At 44.3% G+C, this 26,618-nt stretch overlaps 1 protein-coding gene across 13 annotated transcripts in view; it reads left to right on the plus strand.

The window, feature by feature from the left end:
- Positions 1-2,090: 2,090 nt before the first annotated feature.
- Positions 2,091-26,618, plus strand: part of WDPCP (WD repeat containing planar cell polarity effector) — a 3,071,480-nt gene continuing 3,046,952 nt past the window's right edge. For 5 of the 13 annotated variants that reach the window (XM_069608194.1, XM_069608204.1, XM_069608201.1 and 2 more), the window contains exon 1: positions 2,091-2,196. The gene's annotated coding sequence lies outside the window, so the exon portion shown is untranslated. Of the gene's footprint in view, positions 2,197-5,396; positions 5,559-26,618 lie in introns of those variants that run through there. The other 8 variants (XM_069608197.1, XM_069608200.1, XM_069608198.1 and 5 more) reach the window with 4 other exon arrangements.

Genomic DNA, 26,618 nt, shown 5'->3' on the forward strand with positions numbered 1-26,618 from the left:
GCCTTATAAATACACATAAAAAATAAATATATGCACGTACACGGCATAGTGATCCTTCCTCCGTGATTCTCTTCCTAAGCACGTATACAGTGTTGCCAACTCCTCGGTAAGGAAAGTAGCTATTGGCTGTCCTAAAAGTAGCTAAATGACATCATCACCTAATTTGCATAATTGGCCATATGCATGCTGGGTGAATACCGAGGGCACAGATATTATAGCCTCTCATTAAAATTTTCAGCCAGCTAGCGCCCAAATTGTACATTTCATAAGAACCCTAAAATATTGCTTCAGTTCATACCATGCAGTACTCTTTATGTGTTGGTTCATAATCCAAGCATACTGAGATGTGCAGGCGAATGTGGTAGCGGGCCTTGTCAGAGGATGGCCTGCTGACCAGGGTAATTTTACACAGAGGGCATTGGGACACTGAACTTGCCAAAAGGGGACTGGGTGTGAAGGTTATTTATCTGCAAAAGGACATTTTGCTTTTTCTATTAAAGGTATTTTATAACGTGTGTCGTGGTCTGATGACCTACAGATGGCAGTATATAACATAATGCAAAAATGCAGTACACTTCAGGATCCACATTTAAAATAACATAAATGCACATTCATTTTGCACCACTACCCTCTTAAGTGTGTACATTACAAACAAACCAAAGCCCATTAAACTGAACATACGGCATACAGCACTTACCGTAAAGTGGTCGAGAGACTTGCAGCTGTGCAGTAGTGGCGACCAAATGAAGGATTCCAGGCAGGCCAGGCACCAACAAGACTCACTCAACTGGACCGGAGTAGGGAGTAACTGTGGCAGAGCAGGGACGTTCATGCTCACAGGCCGCCTGACGACAATGAAAGGTTTGGAAATTGAAAGTTTAATTTCGTTTTGCTGTGTACAGCAAGATAATCTTGCAGGCCGGGGCTCGAAAAGGCTCCTCCTTGTCAGTGACGTCACGTAACTTGTGTGTGAACCTGCAAGGTCGGGTGTATTGGTTGGTCCGATGACTCCGCTCTGGTGCTTGGTTGCCATCACGGGCCAACGTAACGTTACTTCTATTGATTAGGAGACTTAGACTTTTTTCTATTGGTTTGGGAACTTGCATAAATGATGCAAGTCTCCAAACCAATAGAAAAAAGCAGCTTGATTTCTCGCTAGCCGCTGTTTCAGCACAAAGTCGCCAGGGAGCTGTGATTTTTTTCGCTAAATATAGAGAGAAAGTCGCTGAGTGGCAACACTGCACGTATAGACGTCCTACATGAAAACGTCACGACTTAACAGAAATACGTGAAATACATCATGACGCCGTAAAGATATTTTAGAAAGTATCGGCAAACTTTGAAACAAACACATAATGCTATCGGGTGTCATAACAACTTTAAACGTGTGATTGATAATGAAAGCAATATAAGGCATAGCTCTCAACTCACCCGCTTTTGGCGGGTGTCACCCGCCTTGTAAACAGGTGAGTCACCCGCCAAGCCTCGTGCACGCCCATTCATTTCAATGGGCCTCTCACCCGCCAAACCAAAATCGGGTGATTTCACCCGCCTTTGCATCGAAAAAGGTTGAGAGATATGATAAGGCCTCCCTTTATCCTTCTCTGCCACACATTACAAAGGGGCAAATGAACAACCCCCTCCCAGGGAATGCCAAATTGCCCCCATACAGGAGAAAAAAATAACTGAACTGTTATGCTGGAAATTCGTACCCAAATGTGTCTGTTTGCATATAACAAATATCCCCATCTGCTGCACATAACAAATCCTCCAACCCCTACCCACCCCCTCCAAAAATAATAACTGAATTTGCCTGCACTTTAAGTAAATCTCACCCCTGATGCAGATTACAAACCCCCAAAATACGCAGAAATACCCCTTTCCCAATATTGTCGCTCTGCATTAAAGTAAACATTAACATGAGATAACTTCAAGACTTACCATGAACCAAATTCAAGAACCAAATAACACGTTTTCAAGAACCAAATAACAATCAATTATACGAAATGTGCTTTGTAACAGAGCAATCTCTCCCGCTCCTGCAACGCCCCGCCTTCCGGGCGAGGTGAACGTTTAAACCCACGTGACGCAGAGCAGCCCACGTGATGAAGTGGAGGCGGAGCGTTGCTATGGTCCGTATCTCTGATGGGAACTACTAGGCACACTTTACGAAACGCTCACGTCCTGATTCTTCAGGTGAGTGCGTGTGATCCCGTTCTTCTAGTGAATTTAACTTAGACGTTCTCGCCCCTTTGTTATATTGTTAAGCGGAGCCCTTTTGCAACCTCTGGAAATATACGTTGAAGCTGTACTTCGTTGTATTGTACTTATCACATGTTGAACTTAAACATTGTAAGTACGTGACTTTCTAAACCTCTGGTTTTGACATTACATGGCAGCCTGTTGTTATTGGTATCATAGACACAGTAGCTGGTACGGTTCAGGCTTTGGAATGCTCCCAGATGCAGTAACTGCTGTGCAGCTACTACACAAATGCTCTGTTGTAAGTGACTAAGTATATAATAATCAGGACCGTTTCTTTACCCGGGCGAAGTCCCTTTGTTGGTTTTAATTGGACAAGTTTGAAACTCCGGCAAGAACATGCATACATGTCAACATTATGACGTCCATGGGAGGGAGATTTCATCAGGGAAATCGGGAGATGTAAATTTCCCCATAGAAATGTATTGGGGCTAGAATGATTATGGGCGGGAGAACGTGAAAAATAGCTATATTTTTCGCTGAAAAGTCGGAAGTCTCCCGAATCGGGAGGGTTGGCATGCATGCAATATGGAACTAATTACACTTCTTGTCATGGTTCCATTGAAGTTTTATCCCCATGCAAATTATTCTTCGTCCTGGCTGGAGTCCTTTCTCGTACTGAGTTGGCTGCAGTGGTTTAGCTAGGATTTCTAGACGGGGTGAACCTGCACTGTGTACACAAGGGCCTATGGCAAAGTTCCCCATAAACCAAGAGGAATATATTTGATGGGACGGTTTGTTTGCTTTTGCTCAGCCCGCGAACATCCGAATTTGAGCTTTTGATGGTAGATCTTTATTTCATTGTTTAGAACAGCAAAATGGTACTCCTTTCATCGGCAGGGCAAGGATGATGGGCAGAAAGATTCTGCCATAATTCTAAAAATCAGGCAGTGCAACGATCTCTGGAGATCTACATGCATGTGTAACTGGCCCTATGGGGAGAGCCCCTCGTATGGAGAGATGTAAATGTTTTCTGCTGCACAACAGTTATCTGCATACAAAGTAACTCTGAAGTGTGAATATTTGACCACTAGTAATGCAGTGAGACCAATGCCCACTTGTCACATGCTTTTTTTCACACTCGTGTTTATTTAAAATAGGCAGAAGAAGCACTCTCTAGTCCACTTTTACAGGGAGCTGCCATTTTTGTGTGTTTCATTTTGCATTCCTGTAAAGGTTATATAAACAGGCCTACAAGTACCAGAATGCAATCTGATATGAGGTGTATTAGTTCAGTCCAGAAATTGGACTACTTGAGATCCTGTCCTTTGGGTTGAATTACTTTGAAAAGTTCTACACAGGCCCCTGAAGCCATGTGCGATGGACGGATGGTATAGTATAGTGGATGGGTTCCACTTCTATTTAGAAGGGTTTCTGACATTTAATAAGTTACCAAATGTAAAGTGTCTTTCATTGTAAGAGATTATGCCCAACAGGTGTAAGGCTCAAATAAGGGCGGTCATGCAGATTTAGTGAAAGAGATTAAAGTGGGACAGAAAACGAGATAGTCAAGGAAAAGGGGGGGAAAGCGAGATTAAGAAAGGGGGAACAAAAGAGAGGAAAATATAGGGCCCTATAGGGGAAGCAAAATGAGGGCAGAGATTGCACGTGAGAAGGGGAGGCAATGGCCGGTTAAAGGGCAAGAGTGAGATGGAAGAGAGCTGAGGGTAGGGGTAGATGTGACTTGCAGGAGGAGGAGTTGAAATGTAGCTGGGAGAGCGCACTGCGACCAGGACTGGGTAGAGACCGCTGTATCACACTTGCTGTGAAATGCACACCGGAATGTGCAAATTGGCTAAGCTCCAGGGCTGCAGGAGGACTCTATGAAGTGGAGTCCAGCCCTCCATGCTCACATCAGATGAATGCCTCCTTTTTATGTCAGAAGAGTTGTTTGCTGACTAGTACTTTCCGTTGGCACAGAACACCCTCTGGGTACTGAAAAGTGAACGCTCATAGATGTGCCAGTAGTCAGGCTGCAGGTCACTACAGCCCATGTTAGAAGTTGGTCCTAGGTGAAGTGAGGGACGCTCTTACCCTCAGGCCACACCCTGCTTTTTATTTACTTTAGTGCCCCTTGTTTCACTCTGTCCTTGTAACGAAGATCGCCAGCGCTCCTGTGGTGTTCTGGTTCCTCGCCTCTGTATTGTTCCATTTCAGTTTTTGCTTTCTTAATGGTTAAAGCAAAGACCACTCGGTTGAGGAATATTGTATTAGATGGACTGAGTTTCTGGTCAGATGCTGCCTGCCTATTTGATCTGGACGCTGGCATCTGTACTGTAGATAAGTAGGATGTTTGTCCACTGTATGGCTATGTGAAATAAGTCAGAGGCTGTGATCGAGACCTTCTGCCCTTTCCTTCTGTGCACAAATAGAACTATCTGAAAGCCCCACCACTTTAAAAATGACTTTCAAATGACAAACAGCACTCCAAAAACTCCTCAACAATCTGACCCGGTTTGAGGTCATTGATGTGATGTAATTGAAAGGAAACCCTGTAAAAAATGTGCCATATCGTCCTAATTCAAGCAGCCCTTTCTCTGAAGCAAAGGCTATTGCCTCTCACAAACCTTAAAGTGTAGTTCATGGTAATGAGTGGAGTTTCCAGACTACCCTTTTACCCCAACTGCCAATTTGGAGCCTTGTTTTGTTGTAGTTGGGTTACAACATATTTGGTTGAGAGAGGGATTGACACTTGCAATGTGAGATGGTGAACTGGAAACTGTCAGCCAGTGGTAGGAATTGGCATACATCATATTTGTCCAAATGCTAGAAAAGTTTTGTTCAAATAGGTATGGTCATGATGTAGTCTCTCCAAATTTGGCCCACTTGGAACTTGCACCTTTAGAATGGAGCCTCCTTACTGCTACTTTACTTGGCAATCAATGCATCATTTAAACTGAAAAGACTTTAAAAAAAACGTTTTGGGTGAGTTTGTATACCTAGCAAGAATGATGCAACAGGTTATAATTGGGCCATACTTTCTTGGCTATTTCTTTTACTTCAGGCAAACCCGAAACCAATAAGACCTTCGGGAGCACAGAACCGGCAGAGAAAAAAACAAGTGGCGCAAGTTATCAAAAGTGCAAAGTACTGTCTTTTAATTTTTCAGGAGGCAAGAGAAGACTTCAAAAGAAGTAGATAAGCGCCCTCCCCAAGGCCGGGTAACAGGCCTTCCTGAGGAAACGGCACTGCCTAGGGTCATGCCACATGTTGCAAGAGATGAGGCCTCAAGAACCCAAGCACTAGAGGGCAATGATGACCAACAAGAACAAGGCACTAAATCAATGCCTGGACAGGTGGGTGATCAATTTGTAATGGGAGGGCCACAGGCTATGCCACCTCCTAGTTATTCATACCCAAAGGATGTCAAAAATAGGCATTTTTATTCTTCATATGGGCTCATGGTATTACCTAACAAAGAAATAGTTTCCAGGCCATGGCTGCAAAATTCTATTTTGACTGATACTCTACCGTTTTTGCTGTAGGCTTTTTGACCCGATGACAAAATCAAAACTTGGTAGTGATGGCATTAATAACTGGAAGCATATTGGTAACTATTAGAAAATGCGCCCAGGGTCTCCTGAATTTGCCAAACCCAGTGGCAAGTGGGTGGATGCCGAAAGGTGCCTCACAGAACATGTTGGCAGTGATTCTCTAATGCGAGATCAAATACAGACTGAAACCAAGCGTTGGCGGGCTGTGCTTGAAAGAATTATGTCATTTGTCTTTCTGTCCAAAAATAATTTGGCATTGCGTGGCTCTTCAAACAATGGACATTTTTTAAGCCTTGTTGAACTACTAGGGAAATTTGATCCGATCACATTGGATAATTTGCATCAAGTGACCTCATAAGAGATCTACAGTCACTATTGCGGAAATGTCATGCAGAATTAACTAATTCGTTTAATGGGATGCCAAGTAAAGAATGCAATATTACAAAGGGTGAAGCCTGCAAAATATTAGTTATTTTGGATTGTACTCCAGATATCAGCCACACCGACCAACTGTCTTAAGCTGTAAGATTTTAGGATATTACAGGCAAAGACATTTCTGTTAAAGAATATTTTATAGGTTATCGTGCCACAGGAGACTCATCTGGTGAAGGACTTGCAAACCTTCTGTATTCTGAAATGTCAGAATGCGGTCTAGAGATGGACAACTGCCGTGGTCAGGGGTATGATAATGGTGCAAACATGATTGGGATAAACAAAGGAGTCCAAGCGCGAGTTTTCGAGCAATTCTGTCAAGACCACAAAGGAGGAGAGTGTATGAACACTCTCCCCCGAACCACAGAAGCCGAATAGATCGACCTTCCCACTGTGGTTAGCATGGGCGCCTGATGTTACATGAACAGGTAGCCACATAGCAGCCAATAGGGGGGGCGAGAGAGATTAAGGAGAGATTTTGGTTGGGGAAGGACAAGTAAGGAAAACCGGAAAGAGGCAATAAGGAAGCTTAGTTAGATAGCTATGGGGGAAGTTAGGAAAAAACAAGACACACATATATCCACAAACCTGACCTACTCTCAACAGCAGACCTGCCTGTCACCTGAACCTAGAACTGTAACCTGGAGGCTTCTGCCTCGGCCTGCCACCATAGTACGGTGATTGAGACACATAAATGGACCTTAATGCAACATGGAAACACATAGCGACATGGTAGAAGGCAGCATGGCATGTACAATGGCTTTTCCCTTCATGAAATGACAAAATTCATGGCCCGTTGGGCAAGCAAACATAAGATACATTATATTGAAGGGGTTCCCATAATGTAGCCACATAGTATCTGACCCCTCCCTCCTCATGTAATGACTGTGTCTTTAACCTAGCAACACTTTCCCACACAGTTGGGCTTTACGCGCTTTTCCACGGACTCGTATCTCCCCTTGAGCAACATTTAGAAATGCTTGCAACATAAAAGTGTAAGCCAAATGTGCAGGCACAAAGCCCTCAATAACGTTGCACACCCCCATGCAGAGCATGCACGTTTAGTTCACACACACACACACCCAGCAGGTAAATTACATGCAGCTACTTAGCTGAATGCCCGGGATTCCCTGCGGGTCTACCCAGACCTGGAGAAATAGAGCCAGGTACTCTCTGGGCCGCCTCCAATCACTGCTGTGACACGGGTGGAGTTAATTCCTGCATTCCTCCGGCGTCCCTGCTCCTTCCAAATCACCTCGCAAACGCTGCCGTGACCGTCCGTGCCGAAAAGGCTCAATAAGCCGCACCTGAGCACAGGCAGCTGGCGTTAAAAATGGTCCCTACAATTGAAATCAGCTGCTGCTGTGCGCGCGAAGCCTGGACTACAGAACCTTCCCATGGCTGCTGGGAAGGGTAGTTCTTACTGCTAATTAGCATTTTTGATGCCCAACACGCCTTTTGCTGCCCCACCCCCAATTACTGGCATACCCCTGTGCATTTTTTAACCCATGTGACTGCCACAGTTTTAATTTTGGTGGTTGGCGATGCTTCCAAATCCTCCGTGAAATCTGTTTCTCTTTTTGATGTACTTCAGAGACTCTATCATTTGTTTGCAGCTTCAACCAAACGCTGGAGCATTCTCAGTGAGCATGTAAAAAATGTTCCTTGAAAAAGGTCTGTGAAACACAATGGGAATGTAGAATTGAAAGCTTGAGAGCTGTGCGGTGTTAATTTGTTGAGATACACACAGCACTTGTGAGCATTCAAGAAAAAGTCAATGACCCAACATTGTCCTGGGAGGCTAAGTCCCTTGCTTTACACTTGGATGATTTCAAATTTATTTGTACTTTAGTTGTGTGGGATGACCTTCTATTTCAGATGAACATTGTAAGCAAATCCATGCAGGCCAAACAAATTGATTTGCCGGCCTGCAATGACCTGCTTAAGAACTGCATTGCCTTTGTAAAAAGTTATAGGAGTGTTGGTTTTGAGTCTGCTGTAACAGCAAAAGAGAGCCTTTCTTTTAGATGTTGACCCTACTTTTAAGGCAACTAAACGGCATAGGAAAAAAAAGAAAATGCGTATGAGACTCGGGAGAATGAAGAAGAACTTTTAAAAGTAACAGTATTTTATACCCTGATTGACGCCATAACTACTGTGCTTGAAAGGCGCTTTTCCCAGTTGTCTGCGCACAATACAAGCTGGGGCTTCATGTACAACATAAAGCTCTTGCCTGGAAAAGTAGATCTGATACAACTGTGCCATAACCTGGAGCAATTGTTAGCTAAGGGTGATGATAGTGCCCTAGATTCTGATATAGATGGTTTCCAGTAGGCTGAGGAGCTGAGACATATCCAGCTGTTGCCTCAGAAGAGTTCTATTATGCCCCTTTAAGTTTTGCAGCACATCATCATACAAAAACACATTGGTTGTTTCCAAATGTGTGGGTTGCCATGAGGCTCTTACTAACAATTCCAACTACAGTGGCTTTAGCAAATTGAAACTGATAAAGACATATGATGATCTATGACGAAAGTGGGGCCAGGATCTGTCTAGACAACATGGGTGCGATGTCTGAACCTGTCAATATTGAAAAAGGTGTAAAAACGAGGCTGTGCATTAGCACCCACGTTGTATAATTTATTTATGGCCGACTTTAGTGGAATATTCAAGGAAAAAATGCCTTTCCCAGAATTGGTTCTCATAAAATAGGTTGGATCTGCTATGGAGATGATATTATTATCTTTGATAATACATATATTGGAATCTGCAACAGTGCCAAAGCCATCTGTGAATACGATAAAAACAATGGTCTAAAAATTAATCTCTCGAAACTCAATTTATGGTGGTGGGCCGCAACTGTTTTTAAAAGTCTGGCATTGCCCGCTGGGCGTGATAAGGAAAGTTAACTGCTATAAATATCTGGGTCACAAGGTTTGTGGGGAAAGAAGGAAAATGAATCCCATGGTGCAACAAAGGAAAAGATCCAAAGTATTGGTCACCCTAACAGCAGTTATGTCCTTTTCTAAGAAAACGGCGGGCTTCAGCCTGTTGGGAATAATTAACAATCAAACGAGTTAATGCTTCCAGGGCTCCAGGTCCTGACGGACTCACAAACTTCACCATTAAGCGTAATGCGGAATTGTGGGCTGACTTCTGCACTACCCTGTTCGACAGAATACTGAGTAAATGTGCTTCCCCGACATCATGGAAAAGCGCTATTGTAGAACCGATCTTCAAGAAGGGCAATAGGGCTGATCTGAAAAATTATAGACCTATTGCTCTTCTTGAAGTTCTGGGTAAAATGTATGTGACTCAACTACAACAAATGCTTTTTAGGTGGGCCAGTGAATGTAATCATGTGGATCCAAGACAAGCCGGATTCGTACAGGGTGTGGGCTGTGGTCTCAACCTTCTCTTATTGAATCTCTTCAAGTTGGAAGCTATAAGAACAAACACAAAAATACATCTAGCAGTGATAGACTTCTTGCACACATTTGATAGTGTTGATCGTGGAATCCTCTGGAACAAACTAACTGCATGGAACTGTCACCCGAGCCTCTTGGAAGCAATTAGAGAACTCCACACAAACATCAGAATTCGGCTGGACCAAAGGGGGACTCTTTCCAAGCTGATAGAGACATTTAAGGGTGTGAAACAGGGCTGCCCCCTGGCAGCGATCATCTTTAACCTGTTTTTATCTGACGTTGGTGAAGCCTTTAACGAAATATCTTCTTTTCCACCAAAGGTGAGTGGTACCCACGTGAGTTGGCTACTGTATGCAGACGACTTGATACTCCTAGATATATCTATCGGTTTGCAACGCAAACTTGCTGCCCTAGAAGTCTACGTACAAAAGAATGGCCTGCACATTAATAAACAAAAGTGCGAGATTCTGCCCTTGCAAAATCTACGGGCTAATAAGAACAACCAAAAGAAACAAGTCTGGATTCATGAAAAAAACAAAGCTGAACATCTTAAGAGACACAAGATACCTGGGCATGAGATTAAGCTCGAATCTAAATGACGCCCCATGGGCAGAACTAGCTTATATTCCAGCAATAATCTATGGGGCGGAAAATGCTCGTGGTTGTTTGTCTGATCTTTGGAATACCTTAGAAAATATTTTCTGGGTGAAAGTGTTAAATCTCCTAAGAGGAACGGCTACTGTCTGTATTCGGTACGAATTGGGACTAATCTCGATGCACGCAAGAGTGAGTTGGAACTTCTTATGTCTGTTCAGAAAAACAAAATTGTCACCAACGGTACTGCAGTTTTCGATACTAAAAACAAGCACGACGTCAGACTGTTGTGCTCTCTCTATGTGGAATAGGTACTGTATGGAAGTGTTGGAATTGAACGACATTAAGTTATCAACGCTGATAGAAAATCCAGATCTAGCAACAAAAAAAACTGTGGATCTCAGACTGGTATCAAACATGCGAACAAAGACGGAAATCAAGATCACTTGCCGAAGTACCGAGTGAGGCACAAGCATGGGGGATTCTACAAGACTACCTGGTTCAATTTCCGGACCAAAAATCGAGATCGCTATACATGCAGTTCAGACTGAACATTTTAGACACTTAAGATTGTTTAAGTTTACGTACAGTAAACAACACTGATCAGCTCTGCCGGTTCTGTGTATCTTGCAAAGAGACGCTCAAACATTTAGTTCTTTTTTGTCCAAATCTACGTACACTGAGATCCCGTACTCTTGGCCCTGTCATTTTGAAACAGCAGACCCTCTGTGCAGATGAGTGGTGGGCTTTAATGTTCAATGGAGCCAATCATAAACTCATGTTCTCATTGATAACATTTCTCGAGGAACTAAAAAAACGTCTGCTAGACCATAAACTTGAGTAGGAAAAAGTCATCCTTAAACATGACGCAAAGGATTGCAGTCTGTTCCTGCCATGGAGTCAGTGGACACATGACGCGGCACGGAATGACTCTCGATGAACTTGGTGGAAACTTGAGATGTGAAGGAGGGATAATTATGTGAATGAGTGTGGTTCAGTTTTTTAAAGGTTTAAATAAACCATCATGAAAAATAAATAATTAACATATATAAACAGAAGCCGGCCGCAATGTTTCTGTATGCATTAGAGACATCATTTTCAGACTGGTCGGATTGGGCAGATGTGACTGAGGGCATGATATGGAGAAGATTGCTAGGCCTTACCAACCATACTCGCATCAGGCAGTCTGACTGAAATGGGGCTTATCTACTTATCTGCATAGATCGAGCATAATAGAGCTAATCTCTATGTAAAAATTAAATTTGCCCGCAAGAATACTCTGCTGCATATTATCCAGGAAGGCTTGGAGGGAGCAAAAATGGATGCCCTAAATACATTCCAGGAGAGAAATCTTCAACTCTTTGACAGAATAGGTTGGTCTCCGAAATGGGAACATTGGGAAGGGGATGTGTTAAAATCCTTGAAGAACTCTATCGAGAAGTGGGACTGGGTTGCCAGTCATAAGGTAGCCACTATGAGCGCTTTGTGAATGTTTGCCAAGATGCCTTTTCTATATAAAAAGCCTCAAAACTATCTAAAATTGATGCCTTCTCAGGCTAATCAGAATATTCCTAGAGATCAGATTTAATCGTCTAAATGTACTAGGGGTTCCAGGAGCATGGACTGGTATTCCAGTTGAGAGAAGATTGTGTAGACTTTGCCTAGATGATACAGAGGTGGAAACTGCAAGGCACGTACTCGCCTGCTGCAAAAAGATGAGTATCACCTATGACAAATACTTTGCCAAATGTGGGTATGATCCGACCTATATTGTAAGTGAAAATGTTTGGCTGAAGTGCCTCTCTGGGATGAGTAAGAGTCTGGTTATTGCTATCATAGAGATCTGGAAGGTGGTAAATGAACACCTTTGAAAATTTGAAGAACAGGTTAAATTGCTGACGGATCTAGATACATAGTTCAGAACTTCCTGAGACGGTCATCTGTTTCTTTATCTGATCTTGCATTGGGGCTCGATACTGGTGCCCGGAACAATAGGCCATTGTGTTTAATGATTATATTTTGTATTGTGCTTCCACCCCTGGTAGTCACCATCTAGATACTTGTCGTATAAACTTGTTGTGCTCGCGTATCTTATGTTCTTTGTTTTAAGTTTTAACTCTTACGCAGTTTTAAATTGTGTTTGATCTTTTTTGCTTCTGTATTTTATACGCTTATAAGTAAATTTTCCTGCGGATATTTTTATAATCTTATAATTGTAATTCTGCTTAATTCTGTTTGATATGTTTTGATAAAAATTTGTGAAAAGTTCAATGAACTAAAACACAATAAAAAAAATAAAGACATACTTGCGCTCCACAATGGCACAGGAAAGGCCATCAGCCCTTGCAATACTTTCAATTGAGAGTGAACTTGTTGAAAAAATTGATTATGCATCAGCAATAAATGCTTTCGCAGCAGCAAAGTCAAGGAGAGTGCCTTTAACATAGACTAGAAATTGACACAAAACTTTTAAAGTAGCATATACTGTTTTGTGTACTCTGCTTTGTCCGAGGAATTACTGCAACGTTATTGAATCATGATGTACTAAAACCGATTTCATTTGTTTAGCACTGATTTATTGACCTTGGGGTAGGAGTTAATTAACAGTGTAGTTTGGAAGTGGTTTCGCATGGCGGGTAAGGGGGGGTGGGGGTTGCATTCCAGTGTTTCGCCTTGGGCACCAAATGGACTAGAAACTGCCTTGATAATAATACCTGTGCAGGCTAATGATTGCAGACATGTACTGTCTCCAGCACCTTTAGTTTTGTTATGTCTCTCTTCACCTCTTGCAATGATTGGGACAGTTCTGCTCGCATCATGCTGAACTGCGACTGAATGGTGTTCGCTATCTTGTCCCCAAAATCCTGAAAGCATTGGCGAAGGACCTCCTGGATGACAGTTGATCTTTTGCAGTGCCTGCCAGCGCCCCCAAATCCTCTCCTGCCCTCGGGCCCCTGATCTCCCCCAGCCGGTACCTCGCTGTCTCTGCATATTGCCCTCCTGTGGTTTCTTCAGACTTGGGGGGGGAAGCTTGCATGTCCTCTTTTCCTTTGTTTTTGGACATAGTGCATAGGCAGGTCTGATTGGGAGGGAGCCCTGCCCCCTCCTCTTCTCCCTGATATTGTTTTGCATCCTTCGGAACTCTTCTGGACATTTTTTCAGGGCGTAGGAACCTCCTCCCTCTGCCGCTTTGTGGGTCCGCCCTTGACTGTGTGGGGGGGGAGGAGGGGTTGGAACTCCCCTCTAACTGTGCACAGTTGAGGCACTTTTTGTCCTGCTCCTCTGGTTTCAAATGACCCTCCTCCTGGCCTTGGTGCCAGGATCACTCTGCCCTGAGCCTGAACAAATGGCCTCTCCCTTATTCTTCCTTGCCCACCACAAATGTAGACGGACTCTTTAGCCCTCTATTCGGCCTCAGGATTGGCCCAGGGAGGCCAGGGCCCCATCGGTCACTGTCTCTTATGCATGGAGCGCCTCTTTCTCCCTTGCTGTGCTTCTGGATGGGGGTGCGCTGGCTGAGGCACTATGTGCAGTTCCAAAATCCAAAATGTACCTCAAATGGGCTTCCAGCCACCCCGGCTAACACCACAAGGCCTCCCCATGTCTTCTCTGCAAAGTGCAGGCTTCAAAGCTTGGGCAGGGGCCCTCCCACCACGCTCCCCCACTCCTCAACATCACTCTGATCAAAGCTGGTGATCACTGCCTGCTGATCATTGCCTGCACTGCCCAGCCTCTGCCTGCTTGCACCCTTTCCTTGGGTCAGGGCGCACGCTGACCTGTGATGGTTCTCCCCGGGGGAGGGGTGTGAGGGGGAATCGAGGCCGTCGGGGTCACCGCCTTCCTGCCTTTTCGCTGTGAGGCCCCTCCCGAGCCTCTTGGCTGCTTCGGTGCTCTTCCCCGCTGCGCAGCTCTCAGCAGTGGGCTACGGATATGGCACCTCCGGATCCTACTGATCTCTCCAATGAGACGCTGCTTCGGCGGCGCGGTGGCGGCTTGGACCCACCTTGATCTTCCCGTTGGTGCTCGACAGCAGGGGAGCTCCTGCTCCACGAACCCGGCCCCGCTGGGCCTCCAATATCGCAGGCAGCTCCTTCCTGACGGGCTCCTCCGCCGCCCGACAGGGGCTGCTTTCTGTCACCCCGCCTTGCAGCCACACTGGATCCACGGCCGCCCTGGGTCTCCCCGAATGGTTCTCTTCCTTGTGGTGGTGAGCTTGTCTCTCATCTTGGCCTGCACTGGCCGCGGGCTCAGTGCCCCTGCACCTCAGACACTGCAGAGACCAAGGCCGCACACCCGCCTCTGCCGAAGTCCCCCTGCGATCCGGGCTGTTAACTCCACCACCGCAGCCTACATTGATAATCCTCGCCTGGGGAAGGCTCTTTTAATCTATCTTTTTTGTCTTTGGCCCCAGCGGGGTGAGAGCTCCACAATCACTCTGCTCTCCACTCGGTGGCCATCTTAGAATCACAGTCACGATGCACTTTTTAATGGCTGGCCATCATAGTTGATGCCAGTACAAAATGCTGTTTTAAATGTTATTTTTTTAAAAAGAATGATCTGTGCTTTTATGTGGCTGCACTGGCATTTTGGGGCACCCATCTAGCCATTCTTTGCTATGCCCTATTTTTCTTTTACTGGGATTCTATGACAAAGCAAGCATGAGAAGTTTTGTGTCTAGACTGGCATTTAGGGTAGCCAGTCAAGCCATTTCTTACTGTGGCATGGTTTTTATCATTGGGTATCAAGGGTAAAGCAAACATGATGAGCATTATTACGCATCTAGACTCACCTGCATTGTGCAGCAAGTTTGGACATGTTTTCTTGTTTGTTGACAAGAGGCACAGTTATGATGGGCATGTTTTCTGATAGTATAATTACTGGCATTATGTTCCATTGATTTGTACCTTATTGCTAACACCCAGGGGGAGTCTCCAGGCGCTCGCGTGGATCTGCAAAAAACTGGGGTGGGGGTTAGTGGGGAAAAGGGTGAGAGGATAGGTTCAGAACCAGGAAGAACTGGCATCTGTGAGTGTTTTGCATGTGGTCACTTGTGAGCAGCCTCGCGCATTGTAACCATATGGGTAAGATTCCATGCCTCGGGTATGTGGTATGTTTTGTGTTGGTGTTAGTGTTGTGTGGTTATGATGGGTTGGTTGTGTGCACTGGTTAGATAGTGTTTCAGAGTCACAGGTGGTTGTAGCTGTAAGGTAGTCCGGCATCTTGGTGTGTTGCAGTTTAGATGGTATTGGGCAATGTGGGTGGTTCACTCTGGCTATCAGCATAGTAATGGTTCTCTGTATGTTTATGAGTGTGGCTAGTGCAAGATCTGGTGTCAGTTATGTAGGAGGAGCAGGAAGGGAAGAGTGTTAGTAAAGTTGGTCAGTTTGTTGTGGTCACTCTGGGGCTGCCCTTTGGATGCCGCTTGACGGTATCTAGCCAGGTTTTTGCTTTGTGGTCCTTTGGCCCCTCTCGTCTCCTGTCAGTTGTTTGTTTGCAGTGTTGTTGTTGCTGGTGTGCCTTCTAGGTTGTCATTGTCTGCTGAATAGCCATATTTTGAGTGGTTTGCTGAAGGTGATGTGGTCTTCTTCTGTACTAATTACTTTGGCATGTTGTTCCAGGTGTTAGCAATTAGACGTGAGACTCCTGTTCCGAGGAATTTCCTTTTTTCGTGGTGTTTTGTCTCTATTTGTAGGTTGTTGCTGGGCGATACCATCTAATCTTGTCTTGGAGGAATTCCGCTACTCGTCTGTGTTGTGCTGTAATGCATCGCCCACAATGCTTTTTGGGCGCTGCAGAGTGCTTTGGATTTGATGTGCTTTTTTACTGGTAACCAGTGTAGGGTTTTCAGTGCTGGAGTGATGTGGTCTCTTCTGGTAGTCTTAGTAGGATCCTGGCTGCTGTATTTTACACCCTTTGGGGTTTCCTTGTGAGTCTTTCTGGCATTCCTAGGTAGAGGCTGTTTGCGTAGGTAATTCTTGTGAGCATCAGGGATCTGAGTAGTTGTAGGCGGATGAAGCACTTTTTGGCGATTGCGTTGACTTGCGGTTCCTGTGATAGTCTGTTGTCCATGAGTATTCCTAGGTTGTTTACTACATTGGTAGTCTCTGGTTGCATTCCCATGCCGATTGGCCAGTCCAATTGTGGGCTCCCTCTGTTGAACCCTGCGGGTGAGAGCATTATTTCTGTTTTTGCCGGGTTCAGTTTGAGGTGTTCGTTGTCATCCAGATGTATATGTCTGCGAGGCAGTTGTTGAGGGTTGTTATTTTGTTCCTGTGTTCTGTTTGTTTTCACAATCAGTTGTCGTCTGCTTATTTGTAGGCGGCAAGTCTGTAGGATCAAATGATTTTTATTAGTGGGCACATGTAGAGACTGGAACACTGTGGGACTCCGCAAGATATATTTTTTGGTGTTCGAGGTGAGCGGTGGTAGGCAGGTTCTTTCGGTTCGGTTTGTTAGGAATAAGGTAATCCACTTCAGTACGGATTCCTGCATGCCACATGCCATCAATCTTTTTATTAGTGTTGCGTGGCTGATTGTGTCAAATGTCCGATAGAAGGAGGGCCAATTGGGTGTTGTCTGTGTTTATTTTCAGGTTGTCCCATATCGATGGAAGTGCAGATTCTGTTCCTCTAATCATTCTGAAACCAACTTGTGATTGGTCAAGTATTCTGTTTGTTTCGACATGTTTAAGATGGATTTTGTAGACCTGGTTCTGCAGGATCTTCTCTGGGTAGGGAAGGTTGGCTATCGGTCGGTAGTTGCTTGGGCTTTCTGCACTTTCTGACCTTTTTTATCAGTGGTTTGATGTATACTGATTTGAAGCAGGACAGTACTATTCCTCTTTCCAGTGACGGATTCATTAGATTTCAGAAGCGTGTCTCTGGGGTTCTGTGGTTGAGGATTCCTTTGAAGACATCCGTGGGGCTGGGGTCCCTTGGAGATCCTGCAAGGTTGCTGTCCTTGATCAGTGTGGCAAAGGTTTCCTCTGTGATTGGTTCTAGGCAGATGCATTTTGCTTTAATCTGTGTTTTTCATCTGGTTTCTGTGGTCCAGTGGTTGTATTTGCCCCTGCTTTGTTGATGGTCTCCTATATTGTGTCTATTTTTGCTCTCGGGTGGTTTGTGATTTTGTCACAAAGTGTTTGTGTAGGGGTGATGGAATTTTCGGCAGGAAGAATTTTCTTTTTATCTCCGAGTACTTTCTGTGAATTGTTTGCCGATTCTATTCTTATGGCGTAGTAGAGGTTTTGTTTTGGCGTTGAGGACTGTTGCTTTGTACAGTTTGAGTTGTCTTTGGTATTTTATTTTGTCTTGTCTGGTGTATTGTCCTCTTTGTTTTGTTTCCATTTTGTGTTTTTTTTTTTTTTTTTCAGTTCTTCTGTGAACCATTTTGCTCCCAGTGTCACGCTGCCGTCTCCCGGTGGCCGCTGGCGGCTATGGAACGCTTGGCGTTGGCGGCGCCATTAGATTGTTCCAGGTTTGTTTTTCACTTCCTGGTCCACCGGTCTAGTCTTTTTGCTCCTTAGCGTCGGTTCAGTATTTAGCCCCGCCCATCTCTGGGTTTGGCGCGTTGCAACTTAGTCACTTACACTTTGTTGCTGTGGTCCCGTGTTTTCTCTCCTCGCGCTTGCTCTGCCTGCCTCGCCTCGCTTACTGCTCCCTCTCCTGCTACCCGAGCATCTCGCTACTCGGGTCCCTTCTTTGCCTCTTCCGCTTGCCTTTTCTCGCTTTCACCCCTCTGCTTCGCTCTCCTTTCCTTCCCGCTCTGTGCTCTTCCTTCCTGGTTCTCTTCCTTTCCGCCCCGGCAGTCTGTCTCCTGCCTTCCTTCGTGCTCTGCATCTACCTGGCCTGATTGTTGGACTCCGCTCCTTATCCACGCCCGTTTCCATCCCGGGCGTCGGCACCAGTATAGCCTCCACCCTTCAGCCTCAAGCCCAGGACCCTTCAATCTCTGCTACTACCCTCGGAACCTTCACTGTGCTCTACGGATCTCCTTCCATCCAGTTCTGGACTAATGGAACCACCCGGAAGTCTGCTACATCTGCCATTACTGAGAGGTTTTTTTAAGCGGCTGCTTTTTTCCTCTCCATTTGGTCTCCGCGGGAAGGAAGTCCACTGCTTCCCTGTTTAACAGGGAGTCAGGGTGGCTTCTTACCGAGGATGACCCTTTCTCTTCTCAAAGAAGAAATCAAAGAAGAAGCTCACCCGGAGAAAAGCCTCCTCTCAGGATTCCGGTGAGGAGGAAGGGGGTTGAACATTGATCTTGTCGAAAACCCACCTGTAACAACAGTGCATGACACCCAGTTTGTTTGGTGTTGCTATGAATGTTTTAGCTAGTGCTAATTGGTCAAGGGCCTTGGTGATCCAATTAAGTGTGTCTTCTGTTGTATCTATGTTTGAATCAGTGAGATCTCTTTCACCTAGGTTGTCATGGTGGGTTGATAGCATGGCGTCCTGGTCCGCTAGTTTTGTTGCAAAGTTGGGGTTGTAAGAAGATGGTCTGTAGATTAGGAGGGATATATGTTGGATTGGTCATTGAGTTCTATCTTGTATAGGAGGGGATCATAGTCTTTTGTGTTGATTTTGATGATTTGGGATGCTTGGGCGTGTTTTTTTGTGTATTATTGTGATTCTGCCTCTTCAGTTTTCTTTGTTGGCATGTATTAATTTATAATTGTCGGTTGTTGCTTCATTCGCGATGGCTTTATAGTTGTCTGATAGCCAGGTTTCTGTAAGGAAAACCTGTGCCTCCTTCGCTTAGGTCATTGATTTCTGTTAGTGTTTTGCCATGGATCTAACGTTGAGGAGGCTGCAGTGTAGTTTGCTTGATTTCCCTTTTGTGTTGTTAGTATTGTTTGTTATGACCGGTGTGTTGTTGGTTGGGTTTCCGTTCCAGGTGGGTTTTTCCCTGTTCAGTCTTTTGGGTGGGGTGGTTCTTTGTTGGTCAGTCTCTTTGTCGGATAGACTGATAAAGTTCATGGCGGGGTTGGTTCGCTCTGTGTGGTAAATAGGGTAGCTACACCTCTGTTGTTCCAGTCTTGGTGATATAGGGGGTGTAGGGTGTGATGGATTCTAATTTGTTCCTTGTTCTGGGTGCGGTATTGTCCATGGTGGAGACCGGGTTGTGATGGTTTATTAGTTGTTGTGCTCCGTTTGGTGTCCTGGTTGGGTCTATATTCGTGCCGCTTTTTGGCTGTTGGTTTGTTGTTGCTGTGCTGTTTTTGTTTACCACATTATCATATGTGGACAGGTAGCGAGCATTGTAGTCTGTCTTTGCTCTGTTATTTGTATGTCTCCTTGGGCCATCTCAGATGTTTGTTGAGTTATTTGGGGTTGTGGGATCATGCTGGTCAGTGCCTTTGTGAGTGGTTTGGGATTTCTTATTCTTTCTGTTGTCTTTTCTGGCTTCTTTGTCTTTCTTGTGGTGAAGCATGATGTGTGGGTTGTGTTCCCTAGTGGGCGTCCTCTTTCGATTGGTGTTTTCCTGGTCTTTTGTGTTTTGTGTTTGCTGTTTGTGGTTTGTTGTTTTGGTAAGTTGTGCGTAGTTGAGACCTAGGTTGATGGGACTTTGTGGTTCCGTTTTGTTTGTTGCTTCTTTTTTATTTTTTGATCCTATGTGTTTTTTTTTTTTTTTTCTTTTTGTTTTTTTTAAATCCTGGAGGTACTTTTAGTTATGGTTGTTGATTATTGGATTTTGCACAAAGCAAACATGAATACTGTGCGAAGGAGTACATTTGAATACTGGCATATATTGGTGCAGTCAGGTTAGGGAGAATTCTCATTTCTGTGCTACTTCCCTTCAACCTTAGAGACCCCCAGCTCTTTTGCTGGACTTTAGGACTTTTTAATTTTAACCCGTGATGAGTGAGACCTTTTTCCCACTCCCTTGTCTGTTTTGACCTGAATTGGATTACGTGTTTTCACTGTTTTGGGGGTCTGACAAACTCCATATGCATCTACTTTTTGTATGGTGACACACAGCACCTTCAGTGCAGTGTCACTGAGAAATCCTTTAGATTTCTCATAAGGTTTAAAATACCTTTTCTTGTGTGAACTACTGTTCCCAAGTATGTTAAAGTGAAATGACTTAACTTTTTCTTTTTGTGGGTCCAGCACACACCATTTTATGTGGAGTGCTGGGGGGTTACCTAGTAGCCCTTTTACTACATTTTCATGTAAAAGTTTTATGTTACCCTCCCTACTTTAAATGGCTGGTGGCAGAGGTTGAATTTGTCCTACCATTGTGCTTTTCTACTACATGCTGAACGCTCAGCTGCAGTATAACAACCATGGGTGACCATTTTCTCAAAATGGCCTCTGACTTCTTTTTTGCCATTTTCTGTTTGTGAAGTCTTTCTTGGGTTTTACTCTGTGCGTCGAAACAGATTGAAGCCCTTTGTTTGTCTTGCCTTTGATGGGCTTCAGCCCTGAATCCCGACCTCTGGCTCCAGTGTGTCTGCAAGGACAGGATGTGAGGGAGGGTCCCGAAACTCCCCTGTCCCTTCTCTCTAGGAATGCCTGAAGGCAACCAGTCCTGATTGGCTGACAGCCACCCTGCTGTGTGATTGATAGCCTAGGCTGTGCATGAATGGGAGAAACCTGCTTAAAGGGCCAGGGTTTTGGGACTAGAGGCAGAGTCGACCACTGGGAGAAACACCTAACGAAGAAACCATGAACAAAGCTTGCTGTATCCTCCTGGACCTTTGAATTGCCCAGTGAAGCTCTGCTGCTGTGCTGAAACTCCTTTCAATTCGACAGAGAAGTTCCGGAATAGATAAATTCTCCCCTTGGGTTAGTGGGACCAACTAACCGAGAGACTAACTGCACTGTACCATCTTCCTGTCGGGCTGTACTTATTCATTGCTGCAAGAACTGAGTGCCAGGGATTGAGTAATCCGTTGTCGTGTGAAACAGCTGAAATCCGCTAGAAGCTCCAGGAGTCTCCTAAGGACCCTCCAGAAACAGGACAACCAGAGCGCAAGTCCCCTCACCAGAGTACAGGACCCAAGAAGTGAAGGAAGCCCAACCGGTATCTGAGATCCACGGCGTTGCTGTTTACTAAGCGCTGAAACCGTGAAGTGCTGCTGACCCAAAAAGAGACTGTAGCTGCTGACGACCTCCCAAGTACTGCAGCAGGAGCCCTACAGATAGATGTCTTCCCTTTTGTCCCCACGACTGAGGCACAGGAACACTGGGTCTGCATTGCTGTAGCAGGACAGAAGCCAGCTGGACCACTCTTCTTCAAACCAGAGGTACAATTTAGACTTGGGGTACATACCTCACTGAATTGTATCCGTGCATTTCTCAGTTAGGAATTTCAGTGGCTTACATTTAGAGTTGATTCCAACTCTGTTTTCACAGGCTTAACAGCTTGTGACCCTACAAATGATTTTCTAACAAACTCTCTAACTTTGTGCAAGACTTTTGATTCTAAGAAGTGCCTCTGCTCCATAGACTGTTTCAAATTGACTTTGGCTGAACACTCTCTTAGCCCATTGACTTTGATATTGTTTGTCCCTCATAGGTGGTCACTTGTTGTAGACTGTTACTGCTGGGAAATGCTTCTCTAGATTTCATTGGAAGATTTAGTTGTCCTCATATATAGCGAGAACCTGTCTAACCTTTTTCCTTCCTTTAATCCTTTCCTTTCTGCAACCTCAGAATCTGCAATTGCATTACTGTCCTTGTGATTGAAGTCACCCCAGGGTGTAGGAATTGTGTAAGAAGCATATCCAAAGATTATGCACTAATTTGCTCTGATTCTGAATGAGTTGCCTTTCTAAAGAACACTTATTTAAACATTGATGTTGATTAAATAAATAACTATTTATAACTGAAACCTTGAGTGTTCGTGTTACTTGGCTACTTCATTTTTACAGCTCTACAGCTCACTTGTATCCCTCTTGAGATGGGCATGGCTGCTCAGTCACACTACCAACCTGTGTAGTACAGACCTAGACCAAAAGGTGGGTTACCTAATACCAAGCAGATGAGTGTTGTGTAGTCTCACATAGTGGCATAACACCAATTTTTACCTAACAAGTCTGCATGGAAATGTATTGATTGGGAGAGGGTGCTGGATTCCTGCTTTTGATTGGGATGGTAGAGGATTCTGACCCAGGAGGTGCATGCTATGTTCAGGCCTCTGGCTTCCACTTTGGCACAACATAGTCTCAATCTTTACCCTTACCACAGTGGGGGGGTCATTCAGCATACGTGCAACTAAGCAACAGCGGAATGATAATCTGTATTGGTCTGCATATCATCCTACAAACTTTCATGTTCTGAAGTAATCAGTAAGTCATCAAGAACAAACGTGTTTAATGGCAATGCTCTTGAAGTAATCAGCAGGTCATCCCAGAATCATCCCCAAATCATCAGGGACAAACATGAATTCTCTTGAAGTAATCAGCAAGTGTTAGGATTCCACCGGTTGTCAGGCTTACCAGAGCTTCTGTGATGAGCCGTCATCCACGCTCTAACACTACACCTTTCCTCTGGCGTTGGAAGTTGCCATGGGAGTGTTGGAGGCCGCTACACCTCAGACGTCACACACCTGTGTACATGGTTGCCAAGGGGAACGGCTGTGCACGCCCTCATGTGGCACCACAAAATGTAGCGTGCGTCGCCCCCCCTGATGGATTTAACGCTGCATTCAACCTGAAACTAATGCTTCTGATTGAAGTTGCTTTCCTGCTTTTGTTGTCCTTGCGTCCCTTGATTCCTTGTTTTCTGACCCAGCTCTGCATTACATCTCTGGACTGGCCCTTGCTTACTGTTTTGTTGCCTTGCTGCCCGCTCCACGCCAAACATTGCTTACTGTTCGGAAAGCCCTCTGCCTGCGCAACACCGACCTCTACAAAATGTCCCTAGACTGCTTTTGTTCGGAGCCTCGCTGCCTGCACAACGCAGACCTCTGCAACGCATATCAGGACTGCTTTTACTTCACTTACTGGATTGCTCTGCTGCTTGTTTTTGAGCCCATGCATGGACTAGAGACGCTATCCAGTCATTGGTGCTCCTCTCCGGCCAATCAGGTGTCCTCGTGCCTTCAGCAATCGGGTCCATACTAACCACCCTACTTCTCCTGCAAACATTGTTATCTTACTGGATTGTTGGAACATCTGTCTTCCTGCTACCCCAACTCTTCGGTAAGCCTTGTACTACTCCTACTCATATCCTTATTCTCTCTGTCTCCCACCTGATCCCTAACTCCTGTTCTGAAATTCTAGTGATCTCAGACCTCGAAGGAACCACTGGCCATCATTCCTACTGCCTAACCCGGAGGGCACAATTCCACGCAGGCAGTTCACTCCTACTTTAGAGGCTAGCCACCTTCCTTCTTGATCCGTTTAATTCATGTTGCCTGTCCATCTCGCCAACAGCTGTTCCTTTCTAACCTACAGCTGGTGTTGGTGGTGGTGCTTTTTGCCCTGCTCTTCCAATTGATAAACTCCTCTGTTAGTACTACCATATCTGATAGAGCGGTACATTGATAGGGAGAACAGTTTCCCGGCGAGAAGAACCAGATTTCCTTGTCTGGGTTCCAGTGACCCGCCGTGAAGGGCAACAGTTGACCAAGTCTGGTGAATGGGTCGAGGCCTGATCAGGTGAGTCGCAGCAGAAAATCATCCTAAAAGCATCAGGAAAAATAGGGATTATGTCAGCATATTCATTAAGTCATCCCAAGCTCATGCCCAAATCATCGGCCACCATTCTGAGATATTTGCTGATGAGTTCTGATGATGTGAGAATGACTTCTAGTGTAGTTCGATGATCATCAGATGACCCCAGGATGTTCTCTAAAGTCATCCTTTTAAACTATGGGCCATACAAGCCCCTAAACAAATGCACCTGCTATTTAAGGGAATGTTCAGTGCAGTGCACTGAAATGCAAGTTTCATCTTTTCCTACACTTTTATTTTAAAATAAATCCATTCTGGAACACTTGCTTTTTAAGATAAAAGTACAAGAACAGTAAAACTTAAAAGTAAAGGAGCACCGCCCCAAACGCTCCTGCCCGCTTCGACCACTACAACTATTAGCTTCCTGCTGAGAAGTGCAGATACTTTGTCATTCAAATGAAAGAAGGGCAGGTACTTGGGACCGGCAAGTACTTTTAAACCATTTAAAACACTGCAGTTAAAACACTTTGTAGGTTTTAGTAAATGGCGATTGAATCCTCCAATGTTTAATGCTTTTTGATCTGTGGGCCCGCATCAGGATATTTCTGGCAGAAACTGCATGTCAATTTTGTGTTGAGGTTTATATTTAGACTTGGGTCAGTGGTGAAACAACTTTGTCGGCAGGGGTGTAGCTAGGTGTGGAAAAGATCCAGGGCTACGGTAATGTCGGGACTTGGGCTAGCTAGCCTTTTGGTTGTAGCCCCTGAGCTTCTATCCAGGGCTACAACCAAAAGACCCGGGGCTATAGCCCCCTATGATCCCACACCAGCAACACCTCTGCTTGTCGGTACTTACTTTGTCCATGCAAGTGCGCACTGGAGCTGGCAGTGAGCATACATTATGCAAAACCAGTGAGTGGGGGTTTGTCACCAAAAGCGGGAGAATTTTGTTTTCCCGTTGCGTTTCGAATTATTTTGGGAGGGAGAAAGTTAGAAAAAAAATATTTTTAAAAGAAAAATCTGGAGTCGCCCCCCTAAATCGCGAGTTTGGCGTTTTTGAGTGACTCCTATCTTCTTCTCCCCATGTTCCTTTTTTCCCAGTGGTGAAAAAGGGGTGGGTGCTAGAGGTACTCGGGCTGCATCCAAAAAGGAGGAAGCCCTGTGAAGGGTCAGGCTAGAGGCAAAATAATGCTGAATAGAGCTTAGAGCTTAACCATTGTAATCTACAATGACTCTTTTTGCTTTGTGGCTAGACTAGAAATTGCCTGCAATAATGCAAAACTAATCGTGCTGGATTCATCCCAGAGAAATATCAATATATTAAATCTTTGATTCCGCTGTGTGTACAAATGAAACAAGATACTGTTTGACAACCCTATTTAGGACATGTTTATTAGTGTAATCTATGGATCATTATTTTCACTAAAACACACGATTACAAACAGCATAAAAATATTGCGATTTGCATTACATTTGAAACGCATAGGGCTCTTAATAGTGTGATTTTGTAATTTTCCTACATGTATTGTGCAAGAAGTTCATCCATCTATGACAGGTGATGCTTTAATGTTCATTCTAAATTATGACCCTAGTATTTGTTCTTAAACTCCTTTTTTATATATAAATAATGGAAATTGAGTAAAACATAAATTCATTACTTCATGCAAGCCCCTACCTTCAAATCGATACACTTTGTAGTTGCAAGTAATCGTATGGCTCCAGTCACTTGAATTGAGTACACGCTTTGGCAAATGTCACAGTTTTGGCTTTTGTGTAGGCATTGGGGGAGGCAATTGCCAGGCACTGCCATAATGGTACTAGCTGGCCATAAGATGGCACGCTGGAATTCAGTGTAATTATCTAGGCATATGACACAAATGCCTGGCATATGCATATCCATTACCTATGCACAAACCAAAACTATTGCTTTGTCAATACTACTTTAAACGTGACCTCAGAGCAAGGAACAGATATATAAATTAAGTTATTGCAGTCAAACTTGGCTAAGAGATTGTTATTACACCTGTGGCACTTTAACAGTTTCCAATAACTCTCAGCAGACTATTTACAAGTAATATTGAAATATTTATGTATGAAACACACATACTTCGATGCATGAGTATAGGACTAAAACAAGTGAACACATGACTGATTGTGCCACTTCTTAAGTGAGTTAAGAAGCTCTTATTTGCTTATGTTGATTCCTCAAATAACTGCAACACATTTTACATCCAATTAGAATTCTGAGACATTGATGCAGTAAACCATTTATTGTGTATAACAAATTGGAATAAATATGGTTTATCTGATTAAGCTCAATGAATGGCCTAGACGTGTTTAGCTCTTGAAACAAGCTTCTTCAGGGGCAACTACAATAAATACGACGTTTTGAGTGGTTTCGTATGGGACATTTTGAAATAGGATTGATTTGATATATGAAACATGCACATAATATAACAATAATTGAAATCCGAAATAGAAAATGTTTTTTCATAACAGAATTGACAAATGTACACAAACTAGTTTGGGGGATAAACCATAAAAATAAACATAATAAAACAGTTTGGGAAAGGAGAACATTTAAAAGTAAAAGGTGTGAATTCTTGATTGGATACATTAAATAGTAGTGAAAATAAATGGGTGCAATAGAACATTCTAGTTTCTCAAGTCGGGTTATTGGTCTGATTGATGCATTGTACTGTACGTTTCAGTTCATGCTGCAAGAAATAAAGTGTGAACTTCTGAACTAAAGTGTGTATTATTGCTAATCATCCAGTTAATGTGA

Source organism: Ambystoma mexicanum, chromosome 4q (genome assembly GCF_040938575.1).
Source record: "Ambystoma mexicanum isolate Mex_15411 chromosome 4q, UKY_AmexF1_1, whole genome shotgun sequence".
Lineage (NCBI taxonomy): Eukaryota > Metazoa > Chordata > Amphibia > Caudata > Ambystomatidae > Ambystoma > Ambystoma mexicanum.